Source organism: Sus scrofa, chromosome 10 (genome assembly GCF_054392235.1).
Source record: "Sus scrofa isolate SSC_HxYL_T2T_F1_AM1 chromosome 10, Sscrofa_HxYL_maternal_Yorkshire_Landrace_v2.0, whole genome shotgun sequence".
Taxonomy (NCBI): Eukaryota; Metazoa; Chordata; class Mammalia; order Artiodactyla; family Suidae; genus Sus; species Sus scrofa.
Window position 1 is genome coordinate 62,443,294 of NC_139392.1, and position 24,540 is coordinate 62,467,833.

The 24,540-nt window shown below is 33.4% G+C and overlaps 1 protein-coding gene across 4 annotated transcripts in view; it reads left to right on the forward strand.

Moving 5' to 3' along the window:
• Positions 1-24,540, forward strand: part of LOC110255677 (uncharacterized) — a 1,749,062-nt gene that overhangs the window by 1,142,770 nt on the left and 581,752 nt on the right. For 2 of the 4 annotated variants that reach the window (XR_014817781.1, XR_014817782.1), the window contains 2 exons: positions 4,576-4,663; positions 6,106-9,059. The gene's annotated coding sequence lies outside the window, so the exon portion shown is untranslated. Of the gene's footprint in view, positions 1-4,575; positions 4,664-6,105; positions 9,060-24,540 lie in introns of those variants that run through there. The other 2 variants (XR_014817783.1, XR_014817784.1) reach the window with 1 other exon arrangement.

Sequence of the window (24,540 nt, forward strand, 5' to 3'; positions counted from 1 at the left end):
ACTTTATACTTTTTTAACCACCTTCACTCGTTTCCCTCAGCCCCAATTGTGCCTCTGGAAACCACCAATCTGCTCCTTGTTTTTATGAGTTCATTTTTTTTTAAGATTCCATATATAAGTGAAATCATAACATATACATCATAACTATTTGTTTTCCTCTGAGTTAGCATAATGCTCCCAAAGTCCATTTATGTTGTCATAAATAGCAGAATTTCCTTTTTTTATGGAAAATGTTGCATTATATATATATACATTTATGTACATGATTAAATACATGTATTCACATAATCATTTTTTCTTTGTCCATTTGCCTATTGATGGACACTTGGGTTGTTTTTGTGTCTTAACTATTGTAAATAATGCTGCAGTGAATGTGGGGGTGCCAATGTCTTGATGTTATTTATTTCACATATATACTCAGAAGTGGAATCACTGGTTTGCATTACAGTTCTATTTTTAATTTTTTGAAGTACCTTAATGTTGTTTTCCATAATAGGTGCACCAGTTTATGTTCTCCTGATAGTGAACATGGTCCCATTTAGTTCATGTTCTTGCCAACAATTGTTATTGCTTGTCTTTTTGATGATAGCCATTCCAACATGGGTAATTCTGTGTCTCTTTGTTTTGATATGCATTTCTTTGATGATTAATGACTTTGAGCACCTTTTCATGTTTCCCATTTTTATATCTTCTTTGGAAAAATATCTCTTCCAGTCCCTTCTCCATTTTTAGTTGGATTATTTAGTTTTATTTTTCCATATGATTGAATTATGTGAGTTATTTGTATTGGCTATTTACTCATCAGATATGTGGTTTGCAAATATTTTCTCCCATTCCATAGGCTGCATTTTCATTTTGTTGATTTTTTCTTTTACTGTAAAATTTTTTTTTTAAATTCAGTGTAGTCACATTTATGTGTTTTTTATTTTGTTGTTTATGCTTCAGGTATCATATACCAAAAGTCATTTCTAGGACCAATAGCAAGGAACTTTTCCCTTATATTTTCTTCCAGAAGATTTATGGCTTCACATTTACCTTTAAGTTTGTGCTCTATTTCTGGGTAATTTTTGTGAGTGGCAAAGGGAGTACTCTAGTTTCCTTATTTTTCATGTGAATATCCAATTTTCTCAGCCCTATTTATAGAAAAGACTGTCTCTTTCTCACTGAGAATTCTTGGCTCCTTTGTCAAATATTAGTTAACCATTAGTTTCTCTATCCTTTATTCTGTTCCATTGATCTACATGTCTGTTTTTATGCCACTACCATACTTTTTTGATTGCTGTAGCTTTATAATGTAATGTTTCATGAAAATATCAATATAAAATAAAATTAACTTCATATACATTAATGAATCCCCATAAATTAAAAAAATAATATATCTTAGAAGGAGGCTGTAATTGAGAGAATTGCCTGACATGGAAAATTAGTCATAGAAGGAAAGGTCTTTTATTTGTATGTCATCTGTTCTGAAAAAGTTGTAGAGGCCTCACTTTCCTTATTTGTTAACTGAAGGGATAGAAATGCATCAGTGGTTTAAACACCATTTAGGAAAGTCTTAGCTGATACTTAAGAGGCAATCTAAATCAATTATACCAAAGAGAGATGAAATGCATAATCGACCAGATGGGAGAGTGATATAGCTTCCTCTTCCATAACTTCACCCTAAGACATTATGCTTTTTTTATATAATTAGGCAGGTTTGGTGTGAAATTTTCTTAAAGGAGACTTCTACTGCTAAATTTTAAAATTTAGACTCTGCTGGATTTTTAACGCTTAAAATACCTTGTGACTCCAACATTTTTCAGTGGTTTGATTTACTGAGTGCCCACAGTGTAAATTATGCTAAATGAAATAGAAAGGAAGAGTTATATGTTCTCTGAGTGAAGAAATCGCCTCCTGCTTTCTTGCAGAGTTTGACATTAAAAGTAGAGAGTATTTAGTTATATTTTCATTGAAGAGTACAGAAGGGAAAAGACAACCATTTACAACCTGAAAGAAAAGCTGTATTCTCTTGTTTTAGTAATCAATCTTTTCCTAGAAAGAGAGTAAAAGCAGAGAGCTAATCTTAAACAGAGTTTAAGGACATAGGATTTTCAAGGATTGGCAGGCTTTGAGAAGTGGTGCCCTTTAGGGATCTGTTGGATTTCAGCTGTGAAAGCATGTTATTTAGTGGAGATCTTTCTGATTGGCTGATGTTTAGAAGCCTGGACAATGGAAAAAGGCTGTTGCTGCTTGACTGATTCTAAGTGTGCTGCTGAAGGAAGTTGTCATTGATCAAATATGATGGCCTTAAAACTGACTCAGATGGTTACTTATTGCTATGACCAAGAACAATCAGTCTTTTCCTAGGAAGAGAGGAACTTATTATTCTCAAGAGAAATAGAAAACATGTGTTTCCTCTCCACCTTCAGCGTGTGCCCAGGTCATGTTTCCTTACATTCTCTCTTTTTATTAAAACCCCAACCAAAAAACTGGTAGACTTGTGGCCAAAAGTAAAAGCACATTAATGTATGAATGGAGAAAAGGAGCTAGTATGCTGCTAGGCAGCAGATTATTTTTCTTCTTCGAATATGGGGGATATGAATGGAGTATCCCAAGGAAAAAACATAGCTCATGCCGAAAAAAATGGTCATATTTTCAAAAAACTAAATAAAATAATCTGCAAACATGACATAGCTTTAGTGCTTGTCATAATATAAAGCTTTGGGTGTGAGTGTCAGAAATGCTCAAAGAAAGGAAAGCAATGTGAAAAAGATAATAAAATTGAGATCTCATTTTGGATATTATATGCAGAATTTTAACATTGGATAAAAATTATGTTGGCTAAATACAATAATAATTATATTGCATCAAAATGGCTTTAGGACACAGATAAACATGTAAACACATATAGCACCCATTAGTAATTCACTAAGGAGTATAGATATCTTTAGAGAATGTATTCATATTTAATTTCATCATGCAGGGCCAGTTAACCACAAATGTTATTGATGTAACTTTTGATTTTTTACATAGAGGATTACATAGTCTTGATTTATTGACCATCAAATTCCTATTACAATTTGTTTCTCTAGCAAAATAGATACTTCCCTTCAAAAAAAGTCCATAAGAAGTATTTTCAGTCTAGTTTTTTTTTTGCTTCTTTTTTTTTCACTTTAGTGTTTTTAAAAACATTCTTCACTATTTGTATGATTAAGGGATTTTTATTATTTTGTAATTCAAAAGATCTTCCAGAAAACACACACACATATATACATATGTATCTATATAACACATATGTGTATGTACATACAAATAGATGTGTGTCCCTATACATGTATGCACACATATACAACATTTTATAAATGAACATATGAAGAAAAATTTGCTTAGAAAAACTAGGTTTTCAGGAATTATACATTTATGTTATACATTTTACCAGTTTGGGACTCCTCAATATTACACCAACCTTATCTATATACTTTCTTGTAGTTTTCTAATGATTTTTAACATTTATTATATTACATGACATTATGCACTGGACACATATTTAAGGGCATATAATAATAATTAATTTCTGTTTTCTCCATTATAATTATAAAATATTTGCCTTATTTTTTCTTATTATAAAAATGTGACAATCAATAAATAAATAGATTTAATTCAAGTCAATCTTAAATCAATAAAATGGACAAATGAAATGAACAAATTTTATATTAAAGGTAGCCAATTAAGCATAGTACTTAAGCATATGGGCTCTGCAGTCAGGTTACTTGGCTTGAAATCCCAGGTTCACACTTATTTGCTATGGTATATTGGGCAAGTCGCTTTATATTTCCAAACATTCATTTACTGAATTATCCAACAGAGATGATGCTAGCACCTGCATCAGAAGATTTTGATGAATGTTAAATGGGAAGATTAACATAAAACACATAACAAACTACTTCCACATAGCAGGCAATCAATAATTGTTACTTGTTTAAAGATACACAAATGCAGTTGTGTTTACTCATATTTCAATTACATAAAAATTAATTAAATGTAGTTTTCTCCCTATCCAAAGGGCAGAAACCTAAAAGTTTGAAAAGTGTGCCGAAAAACGAAGACAGAGATTGTTGGTCAAAGTATAAGTGGGCTAAATGCAAAATAATTCATTTCACTCAAACAGCAGAAAATAATTTACTAAGAGGTTACTGAATATCACACTAAATTGCTGAAAATGTTGAGGCTAGTCATCATCGGAACCATAAGCAGAACATGTCATAAAGTCAGCCTAGCGAGAACATCACTGCTCAGATTTCTGAGCACTGGAGTTAGCTGTCTTAATATTAGGGACACTAGACACATCATCTCTGCTGGAAATGTGACAGTGCTGTCAAATATGATGGACCTAATGCTGCCCTATAGCCTTGTTGTTGCTGTGACTCCCATTTCTTCACTATTTTCTGCATTTTTGCATCACTTATTCTTGCTTCAAAGCCCAGGATAGTTCACAAACTCTTATGCCAGTCTCATGGAAAGCTCCTTCAATGGGAGATTCATTCAGTTGCACCAAGCATTAACTCTCATCCTCCCCTATTTGCCTATCAACAGAAAGCAAACAGGCCAAGAAGAAAGAAGTCAATTGCTTTCAATGGTATCATAAGGTTGGAACACAGCATTGAAGTTCAGAGTTTCAAAGGTAAGCAAAAGCTAAGGGGTCTAGGTTCTGAAGAAAAGAGAACAAGGGTATAGCTCAATATTTTGTACCACTAACCTTCTCAAGGCATTTTCATATTCTTTATTTCCATGAACTAAGAGGCCAGGAAGGCACATAGAAATCTGAAGCTGAATCATAAATACTAAGGGGAATCTTTGGTTGTCTTAATGGTATTTGGGTTTTAAAAGGTGGCATAAAGGGCATGCCTAGTATGAATAGCTGTAGTACATATATGAGGTTTGCAGCTGATTCCCTAGAGAACTATGTATTACCAATAAAAACAAACCATAAATAGGCCAGTCACTATGAACTCTGACTGCCGGTACACCTATTATAATTGCCAGATGAAAATGAAATCCTTTCTGGGGGGAAAGATAAAACTACATCTCTAAAATGATTCATATACAGAGAATACCATTCCATATAAAGTTACCAGACACATCTAAATACAGTACTAATGTAAAACCAACATAAAAAAAAATTCAACAAAAATAGACCTACATATGGTCAATACTGTGGTTTTATGAAAAACGCTGAAATAAATGCAACTAACTGTCCCTAACAAGATGAAACTTTCATAGGAGAATTCACTTAGAGGAAATAATAAATTAAATAACCTAGAAAAAAATAAAATAGAGCAATTACTAACTTGGTAATTGGTTATATCAGCAGTTTGTGTGAACACAAAGACAAAACCTATAAAGTATAATATAGGTCAGTACAGACTGATGGGAAAGATAGAAAATGGAGAAAAGAGCATAGAAAACATTTAGGACAGAAATGAAAGAATCAGTTATCCTAATTAAAGTACCAGGAAAAGGGAAGAGTGAAGCAGGGTGAATGAAAGAAAGATATTAAGGACTCAAGAAGAGTTACTAGCCCCCAAATATGATGAACATAAAGAAAATCATGCCTAGGAAAATCATTGAGAATTATTAAAAAAAAAAGGTAAAATCTGAAAAGCTGGCAGAGAAAAAAATAACTCCACCTTCATATGAGTGAAATAAGACTGCCAGATGTATTTTCAAAAGAACAGTTTTATGTGGAATTCTTATATCCTATATTTTATTATATTTCATTTCAAAATATTTATTAAGTATGAATTTACATTACCCTATTATTTAAGATAATATTTCTTTTATCAGTGTGGTGGTGTTGAGGGGTGACCCTTTTCCCCTTCTTCAGAAATAAAGATGTTATTAGTCCAGCTGATGCAACGGATGCCAGATCCAGCACTCAGCTATCAACCCTTATCGGAAATTACCACCATGATGCTTCATGATTGGCTCAGTTACAGATGATCACAAAGGATATAACCCCCTTTCTGATTGGTCCACGTCCAGTGATTGCTCAACACATAGGCAAAACTATCCTGCTTTTTCATCCCATCTTGGAACAGCTCTGATGGGCCATCCCATTTTCAGTCCTCCCTGCAGAGACTGCTGAATGATTCCATTGGAACTGCCTTGCAGCTTGAGTTCTTCCTCCATCGATGCAGCTTCCTTCATTCCTCATCCATGCCTGTAGTCCTGGAGAGAGCTCCTTAGTGAGCCTCTTGCTCTTTGCTTCAGAAGCTACCTGTCAAAGAAACCAGGTAAGTTCCATATTTTTTGTCCATTTTATTGGGGCAGACCTTGACTTGGTTCAATTGAGATAAAATTTGCATCATGTTTCCTCTCTCAAGCTACTTATGATGTTTTGTACTGGATATTTATATAGAAATCAGAATAAAATTTGTATAGCAAAATGATACATTAAATCAGAATAAAGAGTGTTAGAGGAACAAAGATAAAAGACCTGCAAATTGGAATCTAGTCACCTAAGTGTATCAGCTTGGTACAAGTGTATATCATTTGGTAAAAGAGGAAAGGGAATTGATTTTTAAGTGTCTGCATGAGAGATTTGAGGAACCTTTGCCTATCACTAAGGGATGCTGTATGTGAACTGTTGAAAGTTCAGAAACAACAGGAGCAAAACCAATGAATCATCAAAGTAGTAATTAGTAAAGTTTATTGTGCACACGGCCAAAACATAGCTTGCAAACCAAGAGAGCTCTAACCGAACATGAAATGAGGCCCAGGGGTATGTTGTTACAAAGCAGTTTAAATAGTGGAGGCAATGACTGTTCTTTCACAGTGATTGGTTATAATATTAGAATTGCCTCAAATGATAGGAAATATGTTAGTGGTTATCTCATACCAATTTTGGGAAACAGTTTTAAGTTTTGCTTATGATTTCGATTCACATAAACAAAAAATGACCTAGGTTAAGTTCATCTTGCAAAGTGACCTCAGTTAAGCTTTGCATATATAACTAAACTGCTTTTGTCTGCTTAAGGAATTTTCAAGACGGGTCTCCATTCGTTTTAGATTTTAGCATGCCAGTGATGTCACAGGCGTTGAGCAGGTTAAGTAATACCCAAGTATTTTAGAAGAATATGTTTACCTTTAATAAGATAGGGATGATGTCATGTGTTTTCTTCTTTAATGTTTAGCAATGAGAGATACAATGTTACATATTTTAATTTTATAGTGAAGTTTGTATTAGTTGACTTTTTAAACTATTTTTTTGAAATAAAATTCACGTCACATATACCCATTCAAAGCTGGAAGCTCAGTGATTTTTAGTATAATCACACATATGTGCAAACACTCACAATTATAATAAAGTATTTCCTCAAATGGTGTCATCCTACTTTGTGCCTGTCATCCCTTTATCCCTTTGCTCCCTATACCCATCCTTACAGCAATCATAATCTTTCAAACTTTATGTTTTTCAATTCTAGTCATTTCATATGAATGCAGTCATATAACATGTGGTGTATTTTTTCCAAACTTCTTCTACTTAACATATGTTCTCAAGATTCTTTCATCTCGTATGTATCAGTACTTTATTCCTTTTATGTCTGGGTATTCTGTTGTATGGGCATACTATATGTTGTTTATTCATTCTGTAGTTGGAGGCTGTAGGAATTGTTTCCACCTTTTGGCTATATGAATACTGCTAAAAACATTTATGTACATGTTTTTATGTGGACATAGATACTCATTATTCTTGGGTATATACTTAGAAGTAGAATTTCTTGGTCATATGGAAACTCTGTCTTTAACCATTGGAAAAACTACCGGAGTGTTTATCAAAGAGGCTGGAATATTTTACATTCTCACCAGCAGTGTATCAATGTTCCAATCTATTTTTCTCAACACTCATTATCTTCCTCTGAGACTCTAATCATCCTACTGGGTTTGAAATGATACCTCATTGGGTATTGGATTTACATTTCCATGATGACTAATGATGTCAAGCCACTTTTTGTGTGCATACTAGCCAACAGTTTCCTGGAAGAAAGAACCATTCAGATCATTTGCTCATTTTTAATGGGGTTGTTCATGTTTTTATTATTGAGCTGTAAATGTTCTTTGTATATTCTTGCTATGAGTCTCTTATCTGATATTTGATTTGCAAATGTATTTCCTATTCAGTGTGTTTTCATTTTCTTGATGGTGTCTTTGAAGCAATAAGTTTTAATATATAGTAATCCAGTATTTTTGTTTGTTGCCCATGTTTTTTGGTGTCATTTCTAAGAATCTTTTGCCAAATCTAGGTAAAATGGATTTTACCTTAAGTTTTCTTCTAAGCGTTTTATATTTTTAGAACTTACATCTAGATCTTTGATCAATTTTGAATTAATTTTTATGTAGGATGTATGTTAACATCCCACATTCATTTTTTGCATGTGGCTTATTCAGTTGTCCCAACGTCATTTGTTGAAAAGACTCTTCTCTTTGATGGCCATGGCATCTTTGTAGAAAATCATTTGGCCATGTGTGTGTGAGCATTTTGAATGCTCAGTTCTATTCCATTGAACTGTATCTCTATTCCCATATTAGAACCACACTGTCTTGATTCCCACTGCTTTGTAGTAAGCTTTGAAGTTAGGGAGCAGGGAGTGTGAAGTCATAGACTTTGTTTTATTTTTCAAGGTTGTTTTGGCTATTCTGGGTCCCTTATAAGTTTATATGAATTTTAGAATCATCTCGTCCGTTTCTGTAATGAAGCCATTGAACTTATAAATAAGTTTGGGGAGTGTTGCCATTTTAACAAGGCAAGTCTTCCAATCGCAAACATGGGTTGTTTTTCCACATACTCAGATATTGTTTAATTTTTCTCAATAGTCTGTAGTTTTCAGATTGTAAAAGTTTTTACTTCATTAAATGGATGCCTCGTTTTTATTTTTCATGTTATTGGGAAAGGAATGTTTTCTTAATGTCATTTTAAGGTTGTTCACTGCAAGTGTATAGAAATACTATACAGAAGTATGGAAAGGTTGTGTGGGATGATTATTTTGCCCAAATAAATGTTTTCTCTGAGGGAGATATACAAAGTTGTCAGTGTTTTGGGTAATGCACACCTTTTCTTAAATAATGAAACCAAAGTAGACAAAACAAGTCTTTAAGGCTAGATAAGATATGTTTAAAACATATCTTTAGGAGTTTCCATTGTGGCTTAACAGGTCAAGGACCCAACATAAACTCCATGAGGATGTGGGTGACATCCCTGTGGATGTGGGTTAAACCTCTGGACTTGCTCAGTGGGTTAAGTATCCGGCATTACCACAGGTCACAGATGCGGCTCTGATCCTGTGTTGCCCTGGCTGTGGCATAAGTGTCAGCTGCAGCTTCAGTTTGACCCTTAGCCTGGGGAATTTCATATACCACAGGTGTGGCTATAAAAAGAAAAAAAAGATATCTTTACAGATAAATATGGATGTAATTTTAGAAGATGCTTTATGAAATGTATCAAATATACTTAGGTAGAAAATGTACATTTTACTTATTTACTCCTTCACTCAAAATATTTAAATATTTACTAATGGAATGAATTTTGATGGTCATTTGGAATACAGTAGTGAGCCACATTCCTGCCCTTCTGTATTACACCAGGTTATAAACTACATGAGGTCAGTGATGGTCTTGTTTACTCTTGCATGACAAGAAAAACTAAAAAAGTTACACTAAAATATAGGAGTGACATGTAACCATAATGCAGAGCTTTGGGGGAAAATTTACCTTTAATCTGAAAAGTTAAGAATAAGTGTGGTAAGCAAAATAATGAGCCCCTAAAGCTGTCCCATCCTAATCCTGGGAATCTTTGGACATATTACCTTATATGGAAAAAAGGACTTCACAGATATGATTAAGCAATTTGAGATGGGGAGATTATCCTAGATTATCTGGGTAGGTTGTAGTAAGTAAAAGTGAGAAACAGAAGGTTTAGTGTCAGAATGATGTGATGTGAAAAAGACTGAGCCAGCAATTCTGGCTTTGAGGATAGAAAATGATTAACTAAGGCCTGTAGGCAGACCCTGAAAGTTTCAAGGAGGCAAGGAAATGGATTCTCTCTTACAGCCTTGAAAAGCAGTGCAGCCCTGCTGACAGTATGATTGTAGTCCAGTCAGACCTGTTTCAGACTTTTGCCATGCGGAGTTATAAAATTGAAAAAATGCATTGTTTAAACCCTCAAGTTTTTAATTAATTTATTATTTTGTAGTAGCAATAGGAAACCAAGAAATAAGCGGCAAGGTCTTAACAGTGGTAGAGAAATTGTCAGACGTCAAAGAATGCAGAGAAGAGAGAACATGGCATATTCCAGTTTTAAAAGTAGTAAAATAACAGTTAGAACATGTAATTTAAGACAAGACAGGAAGTCAGTTGAAAGCTGAAACCAGATCATGAAGAATGTGCAGATCTTATAAGAATCTGAACTATTATTAAGGACAAGGAGAACCTTTAAAAGCATATCAAGCTGAAAGTAACTTGATCTGATTTAGAAAGGTCATTCTGAATTCATTGTGGATTCTTGGCAGAATTTCATTTAGTTATTCAACTGTTAAAACTCATTCCATAGGTATTAATGACCTAAACTAAGGTAGTTGCTATAGCCATAAAGAAGATGAGAAAGAGTAGTAAGATAAGTTCAAGTTAGAATTAATTAAACAGTGAACATTGGTGGACAAAGAAGTCAATGTTGATATTATATTTTCTTCTTTGGGTGATGGGTGGGTGGTAGAATTCTGTATCAGCACTGTATGAACAGGTTTGGAATGGATGAACAAGTTCAAGGATGTATATATCAAGTAATAGGTCTCTCTCAGTTGAGGTATCAGTTAGCTTAATGGGTTTGAGTAACAAAAAAACAAAGGTTCAGAGTTGAATATGTAAAGGGTAATTGACACAGTGAAAAAGCTTTTTTATTGTTGTTGATGTTGTTTTAGGGCTACACCTGCAGCATATGGAAGTTTCCAGGCTAGGGGTCAAATTAGAATCAGAGCTGCCAACCTATGCGACAGGCATAGCAGGCCAGATCTGAGCCATGTCTATGACCTGCACCACAGCTTGCGACAATCCTTAACCCACTGAGTGAGGCCAGGGATTGAACCCGCGTCCTCATGGATACTAGTGAGGTTCCTAATCCACTTTTAAGAACCACAACAGAACTCCTGAAGAAACTGTTGGTATACTTTGACAAAAAGACAGCAAAGAATAGATATATTTAGGACATAACCCTGAGAACACTAACATTTAATAGTTTTTTTTTAACACAATACTTTAATCTGATGGTGTTGCTTTTGCTCTGTTACTGTATAGGGGCCTTTGGAGTCAAAGAAAACAGGGTATAAACCATGCTTCCATATTAACAGTTCAAGTTCTTTAAATACTTTGAAACAGTTTGCTATTTTCCATTGCTTATAATAATTTCCAATTTGATGTTTGTGTGAGGAAAAAGTAGAGTTTAGTATGTGTGATGCATAGCAAAATGACTGATTTATAAAACTGAGTGATTTAGTGACCTTTTTGCCATGGTCACAGTAGCTATTATTTGCTCATTTAACTGTAATTTCTAACATGATTTCTTTAATTGTTAGATTAAAAACAATTTTTTGCTCTTAAGTAATGAAATGGCAAATCTCAGATATAAAATTTGACTTAATGGTCCTTAAAAATTTATCTATGAGACTGTGGAAAAAATATTCCATAAATATAGAAATATGAATGATAACTCAAAATATATCCATTGTTAGAACAAATTAATATTTAATACTGGTGTTAGATCAGGACATGTTCAAATTAATGCAATGCATGAGATTAACCAAAGCATTATGATGTTTGTTATTAAAAACATTAATTTATGCAGAAACTAAAAGAATAAAGCTATAGCAAGATTCCTCTTCTGTTCTTTGTGTTTATGTATGATATTTAAGTATGTAATTATAACACCTTCCCTAGAAGGTATCAGAGGTTGCAAAGTGTAAACATTATCATTTCTTTTTTCCAAATACCAAATTTTCAAATATTTTTAAAGCCTTTACCAATGATTATAGACCAGGAATCTAACAACTCTCCATTCTCTGTGTTGCTATTATAATTTTTGTTACATGAAAGTTTAGAATTGAATTATTATGTATTTTTATTTTTTCAATTAAATTGTCAAATTTTTGTAGCAGTTATGCCTTATAATAGTGTAATATCTTTTAGAGTAGCAAGCACAATACTGGATACATAAAGATATATTTTGATTAATTAATAAATAAGCATAATACCAGTTATGTTTGACCAGCTATATAGGAATATTAACATATTTTTCATTTGATTTATTTAGTCTTGTAATAGTTGTATGAAACAGAGATTATAAAAGTAGTTAAAGTAACCAGGAAAGGCTTTCAGCTTTTCTCCATTGAGTATTATATTTGCTGTGGGTTTGTAATAAATGGCTTTGATTATGTTAAGGTATGTTCCCTTTATACCCAGTTTGGTAAGAGTTTTTGTCATGAAGGGATGTTGGACTTTGTCAAATGATTTTTCTGCATCTCTTGAGATGATCCTGTGGTTTTTGACTTTTCTTTTGTTAATGTGGTATATGACATTGATTGATTTGTATATGTTGAATCATTTGTATATGTTGAACCATTTGTATATGTTGAACCTGGGATGAATCCCACCTGGTCGTGGTGTATAATCTTTTTTATATGTTGTTGGATTTGGAAGGCTAAAATTTTATTGAGAATTTTTGCATCTATATTCACCAAAGATATTGGCTTATAGTTTCCTTTTTTAGTGGCATCATTGTCTGGTTTTGGAATTAGGGTGCTGGTGGCATCATAGAATGTCTTTGAGTGTTCCTTCTTCTTCAACCTTTTGAAAATGTTTAAGGAGGATGGGTATAAGTTCCTCTTTGAATGTTTGATAGAATTCACCTGTGAAGCCATCTGGTCCTGGACTTTTATTTGTAGGGAGTGTTTTTATGACATATTCAATTTCATTTCTAGTGATTGTTCAGTTGATCTGTTTCTTCTTGATTTAGTTTTGGCAGGCTATAAGTCTCTAGAAAGTTGTCCATTTCTTCTAGGTTGTCATATTTGTTGGCATACAATTGTTCATAGTATTCTCTCATGTTTTTTTGTATTTCTGTACTATCCATTGTGATGTCTCCTTTTTCATTTCTTATTTTATTTTGGGTTTTTTTTTTCCTTCCTCTTCTTGGTGAGTCTAGCCAGAGGTTTGTCAATTTTGTTTACCTTTTCTAAGACCCAGCTCTTGGTTTTATTGATTTCTTCAATTGTTTTTTCTATCTCTATTTTGTTGATTTCCTCTTTGATCTTTATGATTTCCTTCCTCCTGCTGACTTTAGATTTTGCGTGTTCTTTTCTAATTCATTTAGGTGTCAGGTTAAGTTGTGGATTTGAGATTTTTCTTCTTTTTTGAGGAAGACCTGTATTGCTATGAATTTCCCTCTGAGCACTGCTTTTGCAGCATAACATAGATTTTGAGTGGGTGTGTCTTCATTATCATTTGTCTCGAGGTATTTTTTAATTTCCTTCTTGATTTCCTCAGTGACCCACTGGTTTTTTTAGTAGCATGTTGTTTAGTCTCCATGTCATAAGTTTTTTCTCATTTCTGCTCCTGTGGTTGATTTCTAGTTTCATGCCATTGTCGTCAGGGAAGATAAATGAAAATAATTTTTATATTCTTAAATTTGTTGAGGTTAGCTTTGTGCCCCAGCAACATTTTGCACAGAGCTAGAACAAACCATCCAATCATTTATATGGAACCACGAAAGACTTAGAATTGCCAAAACAATTCTGAAGAACAAAAACCAAGCAGGAGGCATAACTGTTCCAGACTTCAGGCAATATTGCAAAGCCACAGTCATCAAGGCAGTGCTTTTGGTACTGGAACAATGGAACAGAACAGAGATCCCAGAAATAAACTGAGACACCTATGGTGAATTAATCTTTGATGAAGGAGGCAAGAACATCAAATGGGAAAAAAACAGTATTTTCAGCAAGCATTGCTGGGAAACCTGGACAGCTTCATGCAAAGCAATGAAACTAGAATACACCCTTATATCATGCATGAAAATAAACTCAAAATGGCTGAAAGACTTAAATATAAGACAAGACACCATCAAACTCCTGGAAGAGAACAGAGGCAAAACACTCTCTGACATCAACTTTATGATTATTTTCTCAGGTCAGTCTCCCAAAGCAACAGAAATAAGAGAAAAAATAAACCAATGGGACCTCATGAAACTGACAAGCTTTTGCACAGCAAGGGAAATCAAAAAGAAAACAAAAAGACAACTTTCAGAATGGGAGAAAATAGTTTCAAATGATGCAACTGACAAGGTCTTAATCTCTAAAATATACAAACAACTTATACAACTCAACAGCAAAAAAGCCAACAACTCAATTGAAAAATGGGCAAAAGACCTGTATAGACATTCCTCCAAGGAAGATATACAGATGGCCAACAAGCACATGAAACAATGCTCAACATCCCTGATTATTAGAGAAATGCGAATCAAAACTACCATGAGTTACCACCTCACACCAGTCAGAATGGCCATCATTAATAAGTCCACAGATGATAAAAAATTCTGGAGGGGATGTGGAGAAAAGGGAACCCTTTTGCACTCTTGGTGGGAATGTAAGCTTGCACAACCACTGTGGAGATACCTTAGAAAACTATGCATAGAACTACTATATGACCCAGCAATCCCACTCTTGGGCACATATCCAGACAAAACTCTGCTTAAAAACGACATGCACCCACATGTTCTTTGTAGCTCTATTCACAATAGCCAAGACATGGCAACAACCCCAATGCCCATAGACAGATGATTGGATTAAGAGGATGTGGTATATATACACAATAGAATACTACTCAGCCATAACAAAGAACAAAATAATGCCATTTGCAGCAACAGGGATGAAAGTAGAGACTCTCATACAGAGTGAAGTAAGTCAGAAAGAGAAAGACAAATACCATATGATATCATTTATATCTGGTATCTAATATACGGCACAAAGAAACCTTTCCCCAGAAAAGGAAATCTTGGACTTGCAGAATAGACTTGTGGTTGCCGAGGGGGAGGGAGAGGGAGTGGGATGGATTGGGTGCTTGGGGTTAATAGATGCAGACTATTGCCTTTGGAATGGATAAACAATGAGATTCTGCTCTGTAGCTCTGGGAACTATGTCTAGTCACTTAGGACGGAGCATAATAATGTGAGAAATTAGAATGTGTACATGTATATGTAACTGGGTACCATGCTGTACAGTAGAAAAAAAAATTGTATTGGGGAAATAACTATTAAAAATAATAATTAAAAATATTTTAAATGAAGGAGAAAATGAAAATAGGATAAGAAAATGCAAAACTAAACTATAATAAATATATTTACTATAAGGTAAAAAAGTAAAAATATAATAATAATAAAATAAAGTAACCAGGAATATTTGACAAGAAAAGTAGCAGGAAAAAACAAAAAGAAATAACTTTAATAATGTATCTGTGGAATAACTGCATTGCTTACCCCCAAATAGTGAAAGGCTATAGGAACTGATGCGTGGAACTAGAATTATATTGTGTATTCACATGCAGACATTTACACACAGATGGACTCACTTATGCACTTGTACCCAGGCACTTAACACATCTTTCACACATACGCACTTACACTTATGCATAGTTTGACACACTCAAACACAATTTTTTTTTTTATCCTCTTTGGCTTTCAAATAAAGGTAAAGAGTTGAAACTGGTCAGCATTTATACACATTAATACATGCATATTTATATGATTTTTCTCACAGCAGTGGTATACAAGTTGGCAATTAAAGTTTGTGCCATGGAATCTTTCAAACTATGGAATATCTGTTCCAGATCTAGAATTGTAAGTTAAATAATTTTTATGAGGCCTCCCTCCAAAAATTCCTTGCAGTGGATGCAAGATTATAAATAGTGCTTCTAAAATTTTTATAAAAAGTGCTTATTGTATTAGTCAGTTCAGGCAGCTATACAAAATACTATAGACTGGGTGGTTTAAACAATAGGAATGTATTTCTCACGGTTTCTGAGCCTAAAAGATCACCAAGATCAAAGTGCCAGCATGGTTATTGCCCAGTGAGGAATCTCTTGGATTGAAGATGGAGATGTCCTCACGGGGCCTTTCCTCAGTGTGTGTGCAGATGGAGATGGAAAGAGACAAGGCGAGCTATCTAGGGTACTTCCATCTAAGGGCACTTATCCATCATGAGGGCTCCACCCTCATGACCTAGCCTAAGTTCATTTACCTCCCAAAGGTCCCATCTCCCAGTACTATCATATTGGTGGCCAAAGTGTCAGTATACAAACTTTGGAGGAACAGTTCCATCCATAGAAGATACATATTTCAAAGCTATTAATCCCTTCAAACCTTAAGAGTTTTTTTTCCCTAACAAGAGTTAGAAACAGAATGATTAAAATTAAAATAATAATGGTCAGTATAGCTTCCTGCTCACAAAATCCATTTTATGATGCTTTTAGGATGTTAATTAGGAAATTGGCAGTTTCTATCATCAAGGAACAGTTTTACAGAATATTAGACAATTTTCATGATCCTGTCTATTCACTTTCTGGATTTATTAAGTGGTCTAGTAGAGTTGTGACCCAATTTAATTATTTGCCAACATGTCCTTATTTTTTAGTATAACATATTACTGACTGACTAGATTTTATGAGTATAAATAATTCTGAGATAAAAATTTCATATGAAAGAATGAAATCCATAAGAGAAATAATTGATCAAGTCTTGACTAGTTCAAAGTTACACTATTTTTTATGACCTAAAAAAACTAAAAATAGTGAAAAGTAAGGAATGTTCAATAATATTAAAAGTACTGTCCTAACACTTGTAAAACTATGTGCATATATAGAGGAAATAAGAACACCTGGATGTAAAAATAATCTATACATATGCAAAGTAAATCTAAAATTCATAAAAAGAAATTAAATAAAATAATATGTTGGATAATAAAATACCAATAGTTTTTTTTAAAACCAAAATATTCGTGAGGAGAAGTAGAAAATAAATCTTTGATTTTTTTTTTTTCCCCGATGTGAAGAAACTAACAGTTTAGCATACATTTAGCTTAGGATGACTCTAGTAATAATATTTACACTGAACATTAAAAAACATTACAAATAAGAAATTTACAAAAGCTAATGTGACTTCCATTTAATGATTTAAGTTGCTATTTTCTGTAAGGCTGGGTCTTGTCTTTAACTTTGTCATTTCATATTAAAATAAAAATATTTTAGTATTTGTTTTCAAGTTTATAATTGACATGTCAGGTATTAGAGCATACTATTAAATTGCAGTTTTCTTGTCTGCATTGTTCTTTTCTCGTGCTGTCATATATTTTATTATCCTGCATCTTCTTTTAACATGCTAATTTTGGTTTATATGCATTTGTTCTTCTTTAAGATGGAAGGAAATCATCATTTTCAGGTGGAAGCTATTACTTTTGTTATTTCTGCCATGCTGTCAGTGAACTATAAAACTTGCTCATTTAATGAGGATTGACAGCACATAGAGTGGATGCATTCTGGAAAAAATAATTTAAAGAATCAATTTCATTTATTTATTTTTTTATTACTCAATGAATTTTATTACATTTATAGTTGTACAACAATCATCACAGCCTGGTTTTATACCATTTCCATCCCAAGCCCCCAGCATATCCCCCACCCCCCACATTTATTATTTGATTGTAAAACACTGTAATGGTATTGAGCAACATGTCAGAAATATAGTAAATGCTTCAAATAGTGCAATACAAGTTTGAGGCATTTTCTTTTCTCCCTAGTATGATGTTAAAAAGTAATTGTCAGCTTCTGTGAAAATAGTGTCCAGTGTTCAGGTTTAAGAAGTAAATTAGTATATTAATGTATGTAGGCTATCTCTTAGACCAGAGGTACCTGGAAATGTGCACATTTCTAACACTGTTATCTTTTAAAGCCTCATACTTGGATGGTTTTGAATTAACCACACTCTTGAACTAGGGGGCTAGGAGGTGAGGAAGGTGTGTCTCTGAATGAAAATACTTACCTTTAAAGCTAATCTTAATCTGGACCAATGATAGCTTATTTTTTGACTGCCTTCTTTCAGGCTGGAGAGAAAAACAAGGATGATGGAATTCCACAGTGATGAACTTTTCTCAAGTTAATTTTTATATTTTGTAAATCATAGATGTCTATCCTGATCCTTCAATTTGTTTATCCTGATAGCATTTTTAAATTACAGACAATATGCTTTTGAAGATTGGTCCCATTCCTGGTTTTTAGAAGTCCATGTTATTTGCAAGAAGTGTCAGTATTTCAGGGTGTAGTATTAAATAATGATTTTTGTTGAAGGGGTTTCCAAAAGGATTGGCATCACCAGTAAATTACATTAAGTAATTTGAATCAAACTTCCATAACTGAAATCTGAATATTATACCACTAGATGGAGTTTTGGGTTTTTGTTGGAATGTTTGATATATGATATAGAATTTTAGAGAAAAATATTGTATATACTTACTGTAAATATCAGGAAGCATTCACCAGCATACTTAACTAGATTTCTTTGAGTATTATTAGGATGTGCAATAAAATTTAATTTTAATGTGTACTTCTAAAGAGTGTCACATATTTGTTGTTAAAACACTTGCAAAACAGAGCATAGCATTAATCTTGGAAAGGTGAGGTGAAATAACATGTAAAACAGCATGAGAACCTTTCAAGTTTACTGGAAAATTAAAGCTAACACTCTGAAATGACACTTACCTTTACTACATGGTTGTTTTAGTGACCACTGACCTCAAGATTAAAAAAAAATAGTAATAACAGTTTCACCTGGTAAGTCACTGTTATCAGCAGCTAACACATGGGCCATGTATGTGCTGGTGACAGGGACCAGTAACTCATACTATTTCCCTTCTTCACCAAAAACTTGATTTAACCACACTCTATGTGGTTAAATTTGAGAATTTGAGGAAAGTAGCTGTTAGCAATACTCTCAGATTGCCTAGGATTCTTATTAGAATATAGCATGTATCTATGCTATTATATACAAAAAGTCAGTACTGGCCAAGGTAACGGGCAAGAAAACCTCCATATGTTAACAAACTGCTTAAATAGCGGAACATAAGAAAGTGTGAATACAATTTAAGGTTAAAAGAAAATGGAACTTGGGGTTAAGGGATGCAAACTATTGCTTTCAGAGTGGATTAACAGTGAGATCCTGCTGTGTAACACTGAGAACTATGTCTAGATGCTTACATTGGAGCATGACAATGGGAGAAAAAATTATGTACACATGTATGTGTAACTGGGTCCCCATGCTCTACAGTGGAAAAAATAGTGTTGGGGGAAATAACAATAAAAAAAATGCATCTGGAGTTCCCGTCGTGGCGCAGTGGTTAACGAATCCGACTAGGAACCATGAGGTCGCGGGTTCGGTCCCTGCCCTTGCTCAGTGGGTTAACGATCCGGCGTTGCCGTGACCTGTGGTGTAGGTTGCAGACGCGGCTCGGATCCCGCGTTGCTGTGGCTCTGGCATAGGCCTGTGGCTACAGCTCCGATTAGACCCCTAGCCTGGGAACCTCCATATGCCGCGGAAGCGGCCCAAGAGATAGCAACAACAAACAACAACAACAAAAGACAAAAGACAAAAAGACAAAAAAAAAAAAAAAAATGCATCTATAAATCAACCTAGTCTTGAAAAATCTCAAGGACCTATAAATCTCCAAAATTTCTGGAGTTAAACATAATCACTAATTTAAGGAGCCCTCTGGAATAATTCCCCAAGGTGGGTGGAAACAGCACATTCCCAAGAGAATATCTAGGTGAGGCACCTGGAATCTACGGAAATGGAAATGTATTGGGAAGTCAACGTCCTCATGAACTGAGAAACATGAATTCATACATGGTATCTATATTAATAAAATCTTATATTTACATGTATACAGAAAATGCTTTTGTAGCTATTCTAGAATTGTGCATGGGGCAATTTAGGGAGTAAACACTTTAATCTTCAAGTGTCTCATGTTTTCTTCAAATTTAGAAGATGGAGTCTGAAAAAGAAAGGAAAGTTAAAAGCTAACCGATCTATTCCCTATCTTGACAGGGCAGAGGGGATTATAACCTTCTGTGGTAAATGCCTACCAGTTCAGTTCTGCTTGAAATGACCTATCTTGCAAGTTTGCTGCCTGCATCTCTCTCAGACACAAAGTAACTGAGAGCTTTAAGTCTGAAATTGTACCATGCAGAGTATCAGCCAAGACTGAAGTAACAGATCAGCTATCAGTTTATGTGTTGTAATGCAAATGAAGGGCACATCAATTCCTGGCCAACCTTTATCTGTGCCTTCCTCCTCTGCACAGTTCTCTATTGTCCTATGTTAATGATCCAAGCTAAGGCCTCAATTCACTTCTTTGGCCAAGAATTGAAACAAAGAAAAAAAAAAAAAAAAGAAAAAGCTAAAATGTCACAGGAAACATCACTCAACTTTTAAAGGAACAAAATAAAAAATTGTAAATATGTAGTTTAAAATAGTGGAAACCATCCTAAACTTAAATGTTAGTGCTATTATTTTTACGTCTTGTTTTGACATATTTATTCCAAAATACTGTTTCAACAAAATAGGGGAAAAAAAGATGTTTTATCTATGTAAAATTAGCACCTTCAGGAAAATAGAATAGCAGATCATGTAACCCAGAACTGTTAAATTCAAACCATGAATTTCTGGGCTTGGCTCATATAGTTTGAAGAAAAGAATCAGTTCCCAAAATGTATTTCCTGTCTGAAATCTGTCTCCTTAAGATACAAGCAAATGAATAATGTGGCTTCCTTTTGAAGAGAATGACTCTAATAAAATGCTCTAGGTAGAATGCAAATAAGGATTTATTTGGAATGAATATAAAGAGAATATGAATATTAAAAGTCCATTAAATTCTGTGAGTTTGACTTAAAATCCACATAAAAATAGATATCAGAGTTAATAGTGAGACTTTAGATGAAAGTCATTATTGATGAAGTATCTCAATTTAATGTATATATAAATAGCATACTTAAAAAGACTTGGAATTATGACTAACATATAACAAAGGCAACCAGTGCTAATATGATTGTATCCATTGTATTTAATAACAGCGTGAAGAAATCTGCAATTCAAAAATGACTTAAAATGCTCTGGATGGCAGCCCTTAAAAATGCATTCCTCAAATTTCCAACAAAACTTCCTTTGAGGACAGAAAATGAAGATAATACAACAGGAGTGAGTGTCAAATTATTGCTAGGATTACGTAGAAGTTTTCACTAATTAGAAAACTTGGTGACCATACTGAAAAATAAAAATTATCAACCAAGTTATTCCAGTTACAAAAATGCACATGTTGAATAAATAGAAAGAAATGTTTCTAGTTTATAAATACAGTTAGTCAATTATTTCCTCAATTCTGTGCAAACATTTTGGGAATCTAGATTAAATGGATAATTTTTCTAAGAAACTATATAAAATCATTTTATATTAACTAGATGGATAATTAGAGAAATAATTTTCAAAAACTTAAAATATAACAAAGACAAACTAATATTACTAATTCCATCATATTTTTATAACAGCATTAATCAATCTTCATTTCAAACTCTGTTCAAAATGTTCTGGATTATAGTTTAGCATTCACCAGATAAAGGTATTTTCAGGTAGGAGAAATTCTATGAACCATCTCCAGTATTTTTTTAAATTTTCTAGACAAAAATATAATTAAACGTTTTTACATTATTTTTGTGATCAGAAGACATTAATAGTGCATTTATAAACATATTGAAATGAGAGAATATGACAAAAAAATCTCACTATTGATATAGGCATAATAATTATTACAAAAATTTCAGGAAACAAGTTTAAGATTGTAAATATGGTTAAATATTAGGAAACATTAATACAGTTCATCATATTAATAGGTCAGCATAAAATTCATACAGTCATTTCCTTTAAAATTTTATAAAGCTAAAATCATTAAATAAAAAATAATGAATATAAACATAACATTTATTCATAACCCAGCATCATGCATAGTAGTAACATAGGAATTACCACTGAACTCAGGAAGACTAACGAGGATGTGTGTTATTAACACTCCTTAAGTATTCTTGAAAGTTTGATCAGTGCAATCAGAGGAAAGAAAGAAACAAAAGATTTTTAATTTATATGCAAAAATTAACTTCATATGTGTAAAATGAGTTCAGAGAAAGAAGTGAAAGTGTAGTTAACATTTGTAAAGATGATATAAATGGAAGCACTTTTTAAAGTGTTTACAATTAAATGCATTTTTGTAAGATTATTATTTCTGTTATAGTTGATTTACAATGTTCTGCCAATTTCTGCTGTACAGAAGGGTAACCCAGTTATACATATACATACATTCTTTTTCTCACATTATCCTCCATCATGTTCTATCACAAGTGATTAGATATAGTTCCCTGTGCTTTAGGCAGGACCTCATTGCTAATCCACTCCAAATGTAATAGTTTTCATCTACTAACACAAACTGCCAGTCCATTCTACTCCTTCCCCCTCTCCTTTGGCAACCACAAGTCTCCAAGTCCATAAGTTTGTTTCTTTTCTATAGATAGGTTCATTTGTGCCATTTATTAGCGTCCAGATATAAGTGATATCATATGATATTTGTCTTTCTTTTTCTGACTTCACTTAGTAAGACAGTCTCTAAATGCATTTTTTAAGCCAGTAGGTGAAAATGATTGAGAAGTATAAGCTTCCAGTGATCAAGTACATAAATCACAGGGATGTATTCCAATGGGGAATGTAGTCAATAATATTGTAATAACTTTAAATGGTGACAGATGGTAACTAGATTTATCATAATCATGTCAATGAATATAGAAGCCGAATCACTACGTTGTTCACTGGAACCTAATAAAACATGTCAATTATACATCAATGATAAAAAAGACAACAGCTTTGGAGGTTAAAAAAAAAAGGCCATATGATTGATGACAACAAAGTTTAAATACACATTGAATATTTTAATAAGAAATCCTAAGGACTTCTTTCATCAACATTCTGTATATCTATAAAAGCTTTTGGAAAAAGCATAAAAGTGGACCTACCTAAATAAAGAAATGCTATGTCTGATGTCTGGAAAAGAGCACTCATCATTGTAAAAGTACCCTACCATTCTCTCTAAATCAATCTGTGAAGAAAATCTAAACCCTTAAACAAGTGAAATATAGAAACTTGATTCTAAAATGTAGCTTTACCTACAACACAAACATCACCTCCACAGTCATGACTGACTACATCCAGGCTTTAGAAATAAACAGGGATACAGAGAGCCTGGGGGGGCCCTAGACTTGCTGTTCTTTTTATTTTACATTTACCATATACTATAGATGGTGAAAAAACAAATGAATAAATTTAATGTGACTGAAGACTCCCCCCACAGAATCTTAAATAGCACAAGACTTTTCTTTGGAAAAGCAGATATAAGATTGCAATCATTAAGAGGCCATGAAAAAGAGGACAAAGAACTTAACAAACATTAAGATTCCTCCACAAAGCATTTCGTCTTTGTCAAAATTTAATTTAAAACATTTCTGACATTCAATTATTCACTGTAGACAGACTCTGAATCAGATCATCTGCTGCCAAAGCTAAATTATCAAATAGAGAGACATAAACCTGAGTGTTTTCTGCATAATGATAGCCCATAATGATAAAAAATTCTTCCTAAAGGCATCATGTACTTTAGATATTAAGACAGAATCTAAGAAGGAAATGAAGACCTAAACAAATATGCTTGCCTACTCCTAAATATAAAAATACCTTGAGAAATAACATTGAAACTCTTAGGAAGATTATAATTGGATCTGAGCTTGATTTAATAACTGTTACATTGTTGTTTTATTTGTGGCATATATTTATCAACACTGTTGCAGATTGTCTTATTTATTTGCATTTTATCTTATTGACATGTTTTAATGAATATTTAAATTGATAGATTAAAATAGATTAGCAACTAAATAGGGCCATACTGCCACATACTCAGGGCAATATTATCAGGCAGCAAGATGGAATCTCTGTTAACCACATGTGTTAACTCAAATGTCACACAGGAATGTTTCCCAAATCAGTTATTTTACCAGTCCAGAGCCCATAAACTTCTCTTTATACCTCTCTAGTTGCCTGTATCATTCAAGTACAAAATGACATGGTCCTAATCTCTGAACACTTGAAACATCTTGGACACTTGACTTCATATTAAGTATCTTGGTTAGATTATCTGTCTGCTGATAAAATGAAAAATTGGGGTCAGTTATACAACTTGTTTGGTCTGAGGGAACCTTCATGAAACTATCAGCAGAACAGTGGAAATTTTTCAGTGGATATTTTGCTGGCCAGAAGGGAGTGGTTCTGGAACAGATTACCATACGTTTGTGTCTTAAACAACATCCATACATTGTCTTACAACTCCA